Source organism: Micromys minutus (assembly GCF_963924665.1).
Source record: "Micromys minutus genome assembly, chromosome: 1".
In the NCBI taxonomy this organism is placed as follows: domain Eukaryota; kingdom Metazoa; phylum Chordata; class Mammalia; order Rodentia; family Muridae; genus Micromys; species Micromys minutus.
In genome coordinates this window covers 173,507,895-173,522,813 of record NC_137969.1, presented here as the reverse complement: position 1 = coordinate 173,522,813, position 14,919 = coordinate 173,507,895, and positions in this window count along the sequence as shown.

Here is a 14,919-nt window from a genome sequence, read left to right as displayed (position 1 = left end):
ATGATATAATCTCAGTTTTCAAGGAGATCCTGGTGTGGCAGGTAAGGCAGAATAGAAAACAGAAAGAAAATATCACAATTGGGTCAGTGGAACAAATGTTAAAGACAGGTGTCTGCAAGCTTGGTGAGTACTTGGTGTCTTGAGAGGATGGAGGAGGGCTTTCTGGAACAAAGGGATGCTCTCATGGGTGCTGGCAGAGGAAAGAGGAAAGACAAGAAGAAGGAAGAGGGAAGAGTCACAGAGCTAGGAATAAGCTGAAGGTGTTTTAGGAAACTGGACTTGAAGCAGGAAGTAGCAGAATGCAGCACCAGAATACCAGGCATGCGTAAAAAATTTCTGGAGACCATTTTTAATTTTCTTAATTATGTCACAACAACAACAACATCGTGTGGCTGAGGAAATGGTGCAGTTGGTACAGAGTTTATTGTGCAGTCATGAGCACCTCCGTTCAATTTCTGAGAACCCACACAAAGGAAGATGTGGTGTCACTTGTGGGCCCACAGTCATTTGAAAAATGTTGCTTCCCTCATCTTCAAAAGTTTAAGGACAAGATTGTTCAACTCCAATGCATTCCTCAGTACCAGCACAGGATTTAGTCTGGAATGATATAGTGAGACATATTAATAGAATACCTGGGGCAGACGTGTGTCACCAGGACAAAACACAGGCATGAATATTCTATTTGTATGTTCAAATAATGGGGACAGCCCTTGCTGAGAAGTACATGTGCTAACTCCCAGTGACAATGACTGGGCACACAGCAGGGAGAATGTATTGACTGAATGTGGCCTAAATCCATCCCGCTGTTTGAACCCTAGCAACAATAAAGGCAATCACCTCACTGATATTCCCTGGAGAATCAGGGAGGCTGCAGTTCCTCCAGAGTCTCCTCCTGGCTTCATATCAGTCATCACCCATTATACTAAAAGACATTCTGAGGTGCTCATTGTGGCACACACTTTTATTGCAGCAGTTGGGAGGCAGTGGCAAGTGGATCTCAGGGTTCAAGGCCACCATGACCTATTGAGCAAATTCCAGGACAGCCATAACTACAAAGAGAGAGCCTGGAAAGGGGGGGGGAGGGAGAGAGAGAGAGAGAGAGAGAGAGAGAGAGAGAGAGAGAGAGAGGGAGGGAGGGAGGGAGGGGGGAAGGGAGGGGGAAGGGAGGGGGAAGGGAGGGGGGAGGGAGGGGGGAGGGAGGGGGAGGGAGGGGGAGGGAGGGGGAGGGAGGGGGGAGGGAGGGAGGGAGGGGGAGGGAGGGGGAGGGAGGGGGGAGGGAGGGAGGGAGGAAGAGACAGACATAGATAGACAGACAGACAGAGACAGAATCAACAACAATAGTACACATAGAACATTCAGGCTGTCTTCACAGTAAGCTGTCATGAGCTAATTTCTTAGTGGACTGGATTGTCCAAATCAAGAGTTCATTATCACAATGTTACCTCAAGATTAGTAACATCTAGAGAAGTGGTTCTCAACCTGTGAGACATGACCTCTTGGGGTCTGAATGATATTTTCACAGGGGTTGCCTAAGACCATTAGAAATGGAGATATTTCTATTACAATTCATAACAGTAGCAAAATACAGTTATGAAATAGCAACAAATTCATTTTATTGTGCGGGTCACTACAACATGAAGCACTATATTAAAGGGACACAGCACTCGGAAGATTGAGAACCTTTAAAGTCTTGAAGGGCTGGTATTTCTGGGTCCTTTCAGCCTTTAGATTCTGGGAATTTGTTAGATTTGGATTATTTGGTGAGGTAATCTGTCCTAATTAACTTTCTGCAGTCTGTACACTGGGACATGTGTGTGTGTATGGGTGCGTGGGTGCATGTGCGTATGCATTTGTGAGCACACACACACACAGCAAAATAAATACACTGTAGAAGAGGCTCCCCCCACCCCAGTCTTACTACATGGGTTAGTCACTGCACTTGCCTTTCTCTCTGTTTTCTGACTTGCTTAAGAGAAGTGATTACTGTCTAATGTTTCATTTTTTTCATACTATTTTTTCATTGGCTCTCTTTTAGGATGTAAACTATGAGAAGTCTGGGATTTTGTATTTTTTTAGTCTCTATTTAGTGGCATGTACCAGCTGTTTAGTTAGCGTTTCCTGTACAGATGAAGGAATAACAATGTTGTGTCTAGACTACTGCAGAGGACTCAAGCATTCACATCCCAACACACTCCCAAGATCCATCCTGGAAGCACGAAAACAAAGCAAGAAAGACCTACAGTTTTGTGTTATAAAGTGCTGCTCTAGAAAGGAGTTCCCTGTGGGTCCACACAGCTATACTTTATTAGAGGGTAATGGCATTCATGGGGCTATAAGGTTAGAAGTGGCTTCTCTCAGGAGCTGCTTGTTGCACCTCTTTTGCAGAAAGCCCTCTATGTCTAGACTGTGAGATATGTGCTAGTTAGGAGTCCACTTTGTTGCATATCATTTGTGTTGTCCATGTGCACTTCAGTGTGGGGTCATCCACTGGAGACTGATAGACGTCCCAGGGGCCGCACTCTTAATGAAAACTGATACACTCTGCTCTAGCAGTTACCAGTTTGGCGTGGGTGGGGACTTGTGCACCCTCCCCCATCCACGCCGGAATGTTGACGGGCCTGATGAGATCATATTTAATAATATTTATTTTTCCTCTCCTTCATGCTCCTAAATGTGCCCAGATGGGGTCAGCTGCTTTAAGTTTTTGAGAAATCATTCCTTTCTCTTCTCCCTGCTTCTTCCCTCTATTTCTGTTTCCCTATTAAACATATGTCCAATATTCCGTAATCTACACCGACTTTGGGGTATGCCCCAGGTTAATGGAACAAGGACCCTAATATGGTGCAGTAAGATTGGCACCAGGAGGAGCTGGATAAAAAGCTCCAGGCTGAGTTTGCTACACACAGAATGAAGCACTCTTATCTGTGTAAATAGGAAATTAATTTAATTGCCTAGCTGGTTATGCTTCTAAGCCCCAGATAGAGCCTAGGAAACAGGGATGCTTTCAGGGGCATATCGATGTGTCCATCCAAGGCTTCACTCAAGGCTGTCATCATCTGCAGAATAAAAAGAAGCATCTGCATATTTTTCTCCAAGGGCCCCTGGCTGTGGAACATGGCAAGTCATACAGGTTACCTCATTCCATTTTTTTTTTTTTTTTTTTGCATAGTTTGATCAATGGGTTGAAGATTGAAGAAAAGAAATCAATAGACACAGGGAGAATTTAAACTCTGTTTATATAATCAATTGGTTAGGGAAATTGATTTGAAAGATGTGAGCAGAAAGGGGGCATCTAAAGAAAAAGCAGGATGAATATTTCAGGAGAGAACAAAACAGATGCGAAATGTCCGAAGCTTGGATAAATATGGCACGGGGTAAGAGTGTGGCCATTGCTGGAGCATGTGTGTAACAGGCAGGTAAGAAGGAGTATGCTATGGAAGCCTTCATACTTTAGCATTTTGTTATTTTATTTACTGTGCATGTGCATGCTTACATGTGTATGCATATACATGCAAGTGTGTGCATGTGTGTGTGTTTGTGAGCATTCACATAAATAAGGGGTACATAAAGAGTTCAGAAAAAAAAGCTTGTGGGAATTAGTTTCCACTCTGTGGGGCCCGGGGATAAGGGGCAGGCCTAGGCCTTGTGGTGTGTAGCAGCAAGGGAGACCAGTAGCATCACGAGAACCATGCTGGTTGCTATGGTTTGCAACTGTTTGTTTCAGATATAGGAGTCTGCATCTTCCACCCACAGTCACGAACCTGTGATGGCACAGCATGGAAATACGGTTAACTCTTAGACCATCTGTGATCCTTGAAAGTCCCCAAACTAAGTGATTCTGAATAATTGGTCCTGTTGAACAAAAGGCACTATGCAAGACCGTTTTATTTTTTTGATTGAATGAAGATGTAGTCTGTTAGAAAAATGCCAGTGACCACACTGCCACCTTCACCCAAAGATGACAATTCATCTCACTGGATTCAGTCCCCTGGAAGAATCTATCTTCTGTTGATGTCCTGCTACAGGTGGTCACTGACAGGGGCTGAACTAGCTCAAAGATGATGAAACACAATGTTACAACAACAAAACAATAAAATCTCATCCTATTTCAGGTTCATAAAAGCGGGAAAGCCAACTTGCCACATTCCTTTACCTATGTAACATTTTTGCTAGAACAAAAGAAAATGTAGTCCTAGTCAAGTTTTCTTCCTGCCAGGATGTCTGTTGTTGGGGCCAGTTAAAGCAGGAGGCTAAGAGCCACACAGTAATGTGTAAGACCAGGGTTGGTGAGGAATGCCATGGAAGCACAGCATGTACTGCCAGATGCCCAACGTCAGTCACAGGCAGAGCTGGCAAGTGGCACAGCTGGAGCAGGTGTACAACCACGACAGCATGGATGACCCAGTTTTTGATTTTGCCTGACGAGCTGAAAAATGCACCCACGTTAGAGAGCATGAAAAATAAAACCAAGGGTCAAGTGAGAGCTGAGAAAGGGCTATCCTGACGCTCACCTGGCAGCAGGAGGATGTGGATTGAGCACAGATGCATCTTCTATACCTAATGGCGGTTCTCTTCGTTGAAGAAGACCTCATCTTTTCTTCTGTTAGGTTGCCTGAATTTGTGGGGACGGTGTCAACGTATAAGTCTGAGATTTTCTTTTATTATTTCTCTTGGGATGAGAGAAACTGTTAAGTGAAATAAATCTGTTTTCCTTAAAGTCTACGATAGATTCATGTGGTCATTTCCAGGTAGAATGACTTCCATTTTATCTTTTAAAATAGACTAATAGAATTCTTTCTTCTTTGAAATAGGTGAAGCAAAAGCACAAAGTCACAAAATAATGTGTATTTGCCTAAGTAAGTAAGTAAATAAATAATAAATACCTCCAGACATGACAGACTGGACAATCCACATTTATAGATTATAATTTTAGAGAAAATCAGAGCCTAGTGGCTCAGACCTAGTTTTAGGTAATTAGGAACTTAAGGCAGGAAAGTATTGAGCTCAAGGCCAGCCTGAGCAACCCATTGAGTTCCTGTCTCTAAATGTAAAGTAAAAAAGACCTTACATTTGAGATCAGTGTCAGAAAACTACAGAAAAAGAAAGGAAATAGGAAAGGAGGAGAGCAGACAGACGGGCAGACGGATAGACAGACACTTACTGATCCAGAAAAGCAGCTGCCTGAATGGAGGGTCTGTATCTCTGCTCATAACAGGGAAGACCTGGGTAGAATTCATCTGCCTCATCAGACCCTCACTATATTCTGATTTAGGAGCTCATGACTTGCCTTTGATCATTGAGAAGTAGAAACTAAAGTCACAGCCTTCCAGATCTACTTTAGTGACAGACTGCTTCTGTGGCTCTTCCCTCTTGACTCTATCCCATGGGTCCTACCTTGTGGTCCCACCCCATCTACAACTTCCAGCGTCAAGTCTCTGATGTATTGCTTTTCCCTGGAGTTCCTGGGAAGGAGATGCTCTAGGGGAGATGTAAGTTGCATGATATTTGCAGAAGTGAGCTGAGGTAGGGCAAGACACACAAGGGACAGCTGTAAGGGTGCTTCTTTTCTGATGCCTTGGGAGAAGGAGCTGTGTTAAGGTTCTTATTTGCATTGACATTGTCTACTCTAAATCTTTAATTCTCCCCACATCTTAACATTTTTTATAAACTTTACTGTAAGAAAAAACAACCCCCCCATATTCTTCAAGTAGCTGAAAACAACACATAACAAATTAATTAGACACCTAGTGTACACAGGTCAATACTTTTACAAGTAAAAATCAGCATTCAGAATCAAAGCTCTGAAACTGTCAAATGGTTCTAAGATTTTAGATGATATCATGTATGTCCAGAACTCATCAAATATTTAGGATTTTCAATTCTTCAATATAACACTCTGAACCTAGGGTTTATTTACTGCATCTATAGAACAAATATATCTTGGTGTAAAATTATATTCTCCCCTTGATCCATGTCAGACAGCAAACACGTTTGACTTTCCAGGCTGTGTAGTCTATGTCAGGAGACCTCAACTCCACTGTGCACTGTAAAAGTAGCCATCAGTATGAACAAGCATCTTGGTAGGCAAAGTCCTCAGAAGACTCCAGTATGTTTCTGTTGTGATTGTCTAGAGCCTAAGAAATGAACAAGGGCGTGCTTCTCTGGAGCTTGGAAGATCTTTCCTGGTTCCTACTTGGAGAATATTGCCCCGGCACATCAACCTTGGTTGCTGCTACAGGCTCACTGACAGAAAAGGCTGGGACCTTGTCACAGAGATGCTTCCTTAGGAAGAAACTCTGCTCAGAGAGGTTCCTCAGGATCAACACTCCCTCAGCGAGTAGACAGCAGGACAGTCTTACAGAGGTGAATTTGCTGTACTCTTTTCCACACTCCCACTCCAGCTCTGTGGTCTTATGTTCCCCCAGCGAGTCACCTAACTTTTATGGAAGAGCCCTGACACTGACATAAATTCAGTGTGTGGTGAATGAGCCTTAACAGTTTGCTAAGTTCTAAATGGTCCAGCCCTACAGGTACACACATCTCAGGGTTTCTCCCACACTGCCCATTATAAATCTCTGATGTGGAATCCTTTCCCTCACTAAAGATATTTACAGAGTTAAACTCATATTCTATTCAGAAATGATCCTGACTAGGATGGTTGAGAAGATGTAGGCAGCCTAGGATGACTAGAACAATTGCTTTTTATGTGACTAGAGGGCATGAAGCTTCTTCCTCCTGCATGATGGCTGTAATGTCAGTTTTAGGGTAGATGAGCACATGAGATGGTTTTATTAGGTGCCTGGATAACTATCTGGCATCAAGTACCTCAAGGGAGGAAGAGTTTATGTTGGTTCACAGTTTAAAGGCATAGTCCAGTTTCACAAAGTAACATCTCTCAGCAGGAGTGTGAGGCTGTCTGTCCGTATTTCCCCGGTCCTGGAACCAGAGAAAAGTGGCTTCAAGAACTCAGCTGGTTTTCTCCTTTTTACCCCTGCTTCTATTATTTTGTTTACTCCCAACCTATGTGCGGTGCGACCCACATTCATGGAGGGTTTCCCACCTCCATTAATCCTCTAAAAGAAAGCCCCCAAAGACAAACTCAAAAGTCTCCCTTTCTAAGGCATGAAGTATTCTTTACTTCAATCAAATTGATACTCAAGGTAACCATCAAACTCATCCTACACAGGGCTGCCAGAGTCCTCCCTAAATATGAGGTCATTCACAATTAAAGAGCAACAGTCTACAGTAGCAATTCCTGGTTTCTGCTCTCTCCCTACACTAAGTACTTGAAATCACTCTGTGTACCTGTGTCTGGCACCATATCTGATGGCATCCAAGGGAACTTAATGATGCATGATTTAACCAGACAGGAAATTAATTGACTGTGAATTAGGTCTGCCATGCTTAGGAGAGCAAGGATCTGAAAATGGGCAAAAGACCTCAGGAAAGAGCTGACATCATAGTCAAAGCAGAGCTTCTCAGATCAGTTATAACAAAGATGACTACAGAGAAACTTAGAACTCAACCATCCTCACAACTCAACCTGACGCTTCTTTCTTTTACTTTCTTTATTCTTTTAAAAACAATTTCAGGCTTTCATTTCTTCCATTCATTAATTCACTCTACATCACAAGTGCAGTCCTCCATCTCCCCAGTACCCCTCTCACACAGTCCTTTCCCAGTACCAACCCACTCTAGCATATCAAGTCACTGAAGAATTAGGCACATTGTTCCCCACTGAGACCAGGTAAGGCAGCAGCCTAGTTAGGGGTACAGGATCTAAAGGTAGGCAACAGAGTCAGGGGCAGCCCCTGCTCCACTTGATGGGGGACCTGCATGAAGGGCAAGCTACACGTGTGCTTTATATGTGCAGGGTGGCCTATCAACCTGACTTTTCTGTCATCATCTCCCAGAATGCACTGTTTTGTTTTAAAACTGCAGTTTAATTAAACTATAAGTTGCATGCCATGAACTTTATTACTTTAAATGAATGACTCGATGTTTGGAATATAGCTGGAGAAACGCCTGGAAAAAGATACATACTCATTAGATTCTCCTCCCCTCAGCTCTAGTTCTAAGAAAACACTGATTTGCATCCTATTCCTATGGACTTGCACGTATTGAACATTTTTTACACCAATGATATATAACATGTGCTCTTTCAGGGCTGATTTTGGTCATGAAGCGATGTGTTTTCAGTGTTGATTCATGTGACCACATCATTGTTCTTCTTCCTTTTTATAGGGAGTGATATTCCATCATATGGATAGTCCCAATCTTATGTTCCCATTGACTGATTAATGACATTGAAGAAGTACTACAAATATTAGTTTGTGTGTATCTGTGTGTGCTCATGAATACACAGACTTTTTCATTTCTAGAGTGGTATGCCATCCCTACTCCACACTGGAAACTATGGAACATCACTTTCCTGAGCTTATCTTTTTTCCTTCATTATCTAGTCTTCTTATTTAGTTTCTTCTTTAAAAACATTCATGCTCATATATGTACATGTATGTATTGTGTGTGTGTGTGTGTGTGTGTGTGTATGTGTGTGTGTGTGTGTGTGTGTGTGTGTGAGAGAGAGAGAGAGAGAGAGAGAGAGAGAGAGAGAGAGAGAGAGAGAGAGAGAGAACGAGAGACAGAGACAGAGACTGTGGACACATGCATGCTAATATCAGGTTTTAGTCTTGGCTTCCCACTTTGAGACAGGGTTTCTTGTCCACCACAGGCTAACTGGCCTTTGAGATTCCTCTGATTTTGCCTCCAATCTTTCTACAGACAGAGTTGGTTTGATACAGACAGAAATGTTTGCTACCACATCTGGCTTCAGGTACATTCAGAGTTCAAACTTAGGACCCCATCTTGGCATGATAAAGGCAAATGATCTATGGTGCTTTGTGAGACTCAAGATCTATTTTCGTTCTTATAGTGTGAGAGCTGTACCACATTCCTTTCTACTCCTTCCGCCCCATGCTCCTGTCCTCACATAGTTTATTTCTGTCCTCCAAATAAACATATCAGTACAACACCTCTGACAACTTTCAATTTCAGTGAATTTTTCAAATTAAAAATGAGTTTATCATTACCTATTTATTTACCATTTTTAATGCACTTTATTTCCCTGCTTGAATCCATTTTTTCTCTCTAGTATCATTGTCTGCTTAGCTTTAGAAAATTAGAGTTTTTTTACGTAGTACAGACCTCACGGTGATGGTTCACCTCATGTTTCCTTTATTCAGGAGAGTTCTATTTTGCCTTCAATTAGAAGGCTGTTTTCATGAGAGAGCAACTAGAGATTTACAGATTTCCCCCTTGTGTGGTTAAAAGATGTCAGCCTGTTATTGAGCAGTTTGTATTATTCCCCCTAGAACATTGCTCTGGTCTCTTTCTCTTGCTGTGCTAACATTCTAGGACTGTAAACAACTTTGGAGGAAAGGGCACATTTGTATTATACTTCCAAGTTACAAACCATCACTGAGGGAGGGCAGAGGAACCTAGAGGTATGGCCACAAAGAAGAGATGCTTGGTGGCTCATTTGCAGACTCATAGTTAGCTTTCTTAGGCTGCCTGAGGTAACTCATCTGGAGGTGGTGTCTTCTGCAAAGGGTCATTTCTTCCTGTATTGTTAACAGTTCATACAGTCCCCCAAAGACATAATCACATGCCAATCTGGTCTGGGCACTCACTCAGTGGAGGATTTCCTCTCTGATAACTGTAGGTCATATCAGATCCGCAGATCTAACCAGGATAGATACCTGTGATGAAGTTTCTTTTTTCTTTTCTCTGTTGACTTTCTGTTCAGACTGATTTTCACTAATATCCTTTGATCAACTTGACTATGGCTTTATTCATTGAGTTATTACCTGTTACTTATCTTTAAGTTGAATGCACTCCCCAACTTGGTCCACTTATAGATTTACAAATATGAAAAGGTGTAACCATCAATTTATCAAGAAGATGTTTTATCTGAGTAAATCTAAGCAACTGGACCACAGACATCTCAAGATGGAGCCATATTTGGAGATTCAAAATATAGACAGAGCAGACTTGCTATAATACTACAGAATGAAAGAGTTTTGTTCACTGACCTGTTCATCTTTCTCTTTGAATTAATTCAAGCCCAATGGAGATATATTTCACTGTATTCATTCTGATGTTTATTTCATGAAAGGAAGATTTTTTATTTTAAAAGAATATTATGATTTATTTCTTTGTGTCTTCAATTTATTTTCTTGTGTTTCTATATCATTCCAAGTCACCATGCATATTTATAATTCTTAAAAATCTTTGTCTAACAAAGGAGCTATAAACATTCAATGGAAAAAGGACAGCCTATTCAACAAATGGTGTTGGTCCAACTGGCACTCAGCATGCAGAAGAATGAAAATAGACTCTTTCTTATCTTTTTGTACAAAGCTCAAGTGTAAGTGGATCAAAGATCTCCACATTAAACCAGATACACTGAAACTATTAGAGGAGAAAGTAGGGAAAACCTTAGAACACATAGGCACAGGAGAAAATTTTCTGAACAAAACGCCAATGGCTCAAGCTCTAAGGTCAAAGATTAACAAGTGGGACTTAATGAGAATGAAAAGTTTCTGTAAGGCTAAGGACATTGTCAAGAAAACAAAATGGCAGTCAACAGAATGGGAAAAGATCTTTACCAACTTTACATCAGATAGAGGCCTAATATCCAAGGTATACAAAGAACTCAAAAAGCTAGACAGCAGAGAATCAAACAACCCTATTAAAAATGGGGTACAGAGACAAACAAAACTTTCTCAATTGAGGAATATAGAATGGCTGAGAAACATCTAAGGAAGTGCTCAACATCCTTAGCCATCAGGGAAGTGCAAATCAAAACAACCCTGAGATTCCACCTCACACCAGTCAGATTGACCAAGTTCTAAAACTCAGATGACAGCAGATGCTGGCGAGGTTGTGGAGAAAGAGGAACACTTCTCCACTGTTGGTGGGGTTGTAAACTGATACAACCACTCTGAAAATCAGTCTGGCGATTCCTCAGAAAATTGGAGATAGTAGTACCTGAAAGTCCAGCTATTCCACTTCTGGGCATTTACCCCAGAGACACTTTAGTACACAACAAAGATACATGCACCACAATGTTCATAGCAGCTCTATTTATAATAGCCAGAAGCTGGAAAGAACCCAGATGTCCTTCAGTAGATGAATGGATACAAAAATTGTGGTACATTTACACAATGGAGTACTACTCAGCTATCAGAAACAATGACTTAACCAAATTCTTAAGAAAATGGTTGCATTTAGAGAATATCATCCTGAGTGAGATAACCCAGTCACAAAAGAACAGACATAATATGCAGTCACTGATAGTGGAATGCTAACCCCAGAGGCTCGGACTGCCCCAGAAACAACTTACAGACTGTGTGAAGCTCAAGAAAAAAAGAAAACAAAACAAAACAAAACAAAACAAAAAAAAAAAAAAAAAAAAAAAAAAAAAAAAAAAAACCATTATGCTCAATCCTTACACACCAAGAAAATGTTGATTAATTCTGGGTTACATCCTGTTTTTCATGTACTTTTTGCTCATTGTAACTAGTAAGACCTTAATGCAGCATATCAAACCTTAAAAAAAAAGAAAAAAAAAAAAAAAAACCCCAAGCACTGACAAAAATGTATTTTTATACATTTATGCAAAAATGTTTAAATTTTTTTCTTTTATTTTGTTTTTTAAAATAAAGTTTAAAAAAATCTTTGTCTAATTATGAAGTTCAAAAAGAAGGAAGGCCAAAATGGGGATGCCTCAGTCCTTCTTAGAAAAGAGAACAAAACTCTCGTGGGAGGAAATGCAAGGTCAAATAGAGGAACAGGAATTGAAGAAAAGATCACTCAGAACACATATGAAGTCACCAAATCCAAGCACTATGGCTGATCCCAAAAAGTACTTACTGGAACGAACCAGACAGAGATGCCCCCTCAGGGACTATGCTAGAGTCATATAGATACAGCTGAGCATGCTTGCAGCTAACCATTGGTCTGAACTCGGGCATCACATTGAGGTTGCTAAAGAAAAGACCTAAGGAACTGAAAGGGGTGGTTATAACCTCTTGGGAAGATAACAACATTATCAACCAACCAAACCCTCTAAAACTCCCATGGAGTAAAACATCAACCTTTATGCGCACTTTGAGAGACCTATTGATCCATTTGCATATGTAGCTGAAGATAGCAGTGTCTGGCATCAATGTAAAAAGAGACTTTTGTTCCAGAGAGGGCATGTTTTCCCAATGTAGGGCAATGCCAAGGCAGTGGGGTGGAGAAGGGGATCAGAAGGGAGTGCACCTTTGTGAAGGCAAATGAAGGGGGAGGAAAATGGGAGCAGGGCCGGGGTAAAGGGATAACATCTAAAATGTAAATACAGAGCGTCTAATAAAAATTTTTGTCTAATAACCTTGTTACCCATTATCACTAAATATTCTACCTGCTGATATATTATTTATCATGTATCTATCATCTATCTATCATCTATCTTTCTATCTATCATCAATCTTTCTATCTATCTATCATCTATCTATTATCTATCTATCTATCAATCATCTATCTATCATCTATCTATCTATCTATCATCTATCGTCTATCTATTATCTATCTATCAATCATCTATCTATCATCTATCTATCCATCTATCATCTATCTATCATCTATCTATCTATCTATCTATCTATCTATCATCTATTATCTATCTATCATCTATCTATCTAATTTGTATATCTTCTTTATCTACCTATGTTATCTAGTTCTATAAATGGTTTATTTATTTTATTTTATGTGTCTTGGTGTTTCACTTGCATATATGTCTGAGTAAGCATGCCAAATTCTCTGGAACAGGAGTTACAAACAGTTGTGGGCTGCCCTATGGGTGCTGAAATTGAACCTGTTTCTGTGGCCCTGCTCTTGTGGCTTTCTTCATGTGGTTCCACGCCATACATCCATTGGGATTCTGGGCTGAATAAAAAAATGAAAGTAAGCTGAGCAACATCGCTCATCTCTCTCTGCTTCCTAGCTGTGGATGCCTTGTGCTCCTGCTGCCATGCCTTCCTTCTTCAAACTCTTAGCCAAAGTATACCCTTCCTCCTTTAGGTTGCTTCCTTTCAGGTATTTGATCACTGCATTGAGAAAAAACTGAATACAATTTCTAACACTAGTGTTATTGGTAAAGAGCCCTGGTGCAATACACTTCCACAGAGCACCTGATACAGGGCTTGGGGACATTCCAGACATGCTCCTTCACATGGTGACTTGTGGATCCAGGACCTTCACTCCCAAGACAGAGCTTCCTTCACTATGTTCCTTCTTGGTTCAATAGAATGATAGAGAAAAAGCAAAGAGGAATCTTCTGTGTGCTTGCTGGATAGTCTACAAATGGGATAAAGTTTCCATTTCCCATATACATTAGTATGAGTTGAAAGGGATCTTGAAAGAGTGGGGAATACTAAAGTCAATATAGATCATAGGCTGTGATCAAATATAGGAAGCAACCTTAAGGAAGGGTATACTTTGGCTAGCACACACTCACACACAAACACATACATATACATACACACTATATCTGTCTTCTTATCTATCTATCTATCTATCTATCATCTATCTATCTACAATATATATCATATCAATATATTTATATAATAAATATTATGTATATATTTATATAATATTCTCTCTATATTATATTTATATAGTATATACATATATGTTATATATGTAATTTATTCATGTAATATATATACATATGTACATATAAATGAGAAAAGTATAAGAAAGAGTATCACTGGGAGTGAACTCTGAGGTTTCCAAAGCTGCCATGTTAGTGATAGACTTTTAGCTCTCTGGAAACAAGTGAAAACAAAGCTTTACTTCTATAAGTTGCTTTGGTCATGGTATTTTTATTTTAACAATAGAAGCAACTAATACTTAAGTTTACAATAGTTTTATTAGTCACATGATTACAACAGTCCTATTTTATTTATCATAGTTGCTCTAACCTCTTCCTGGGTATTATTAATAAATTAAGTTGTGATATTCAAGCCTTTCCTGTTTGTAGCTACAGGCTTTGCTTACACCCCCTTTGCTTCCAAGGCTTCCAGGAAATGACTGAGGATTTACCATTGCAGAGCCCGTTTCTTATAGCTGCATTATTTCACGCAGATGCCAGGGTGGTTATTGTAACAGTCCCACATTCATTCCACTGAGTCAAGTTCCCAGCAGCTAGCATGCTGGGAGGCAAGGTGAGAGCAAGGAGAAAAAGATCCTGGAAACTACAAGCCTCCAGGGGGAGAGGTTTCTGGGGAAGACTGGCTGCCAGCTCTCCTTGTCAGCACAAACCACAGGGTTTTTTTTTTTTTTCTGGTTTGCTTTCAGGTTGGCTTCTGAGAGGCCCAGGAAGGGTAGTTCATAGGACCACTGTCCTCTCACTGGGCCTGTGTGTGAGTAGTATGTACTCCTTGGGCCCGTATTCCAAGTGTCAGAACTCAAACAAAAACTGTGCTTGGCTAACAAATTAATCTCCTTCTTCTGAGAGGAAACAAAGTTGGCAAGAACACTAATCCCTCAGGGCCACTGTACAGGGACACAAACTGGGTGGCATAAAATAACCAAAATGAAATGCATTGTCTCTCAGTGCTCGAGGCTCAGATTCTGAAATCAGGGTTTCTAAACCCAGGACACCCTGCAGAGGCTCCAGGGGAGGCCTCTTTTTTAGTTTTCTCTTTGCCCATTGGGATTACCAGCATCTCTGAAAACCTTTGTCTTTGTGATGCCTTTTCTCAGCCTCCATCTCTGGTTATCTTCTTCCCATGTGTCTGTGTCTTCCCGTGTAACAATACCACACAAAGTGGATTAGGGGCCACCCTAATGACCCATGTCTCTTAAGAATGT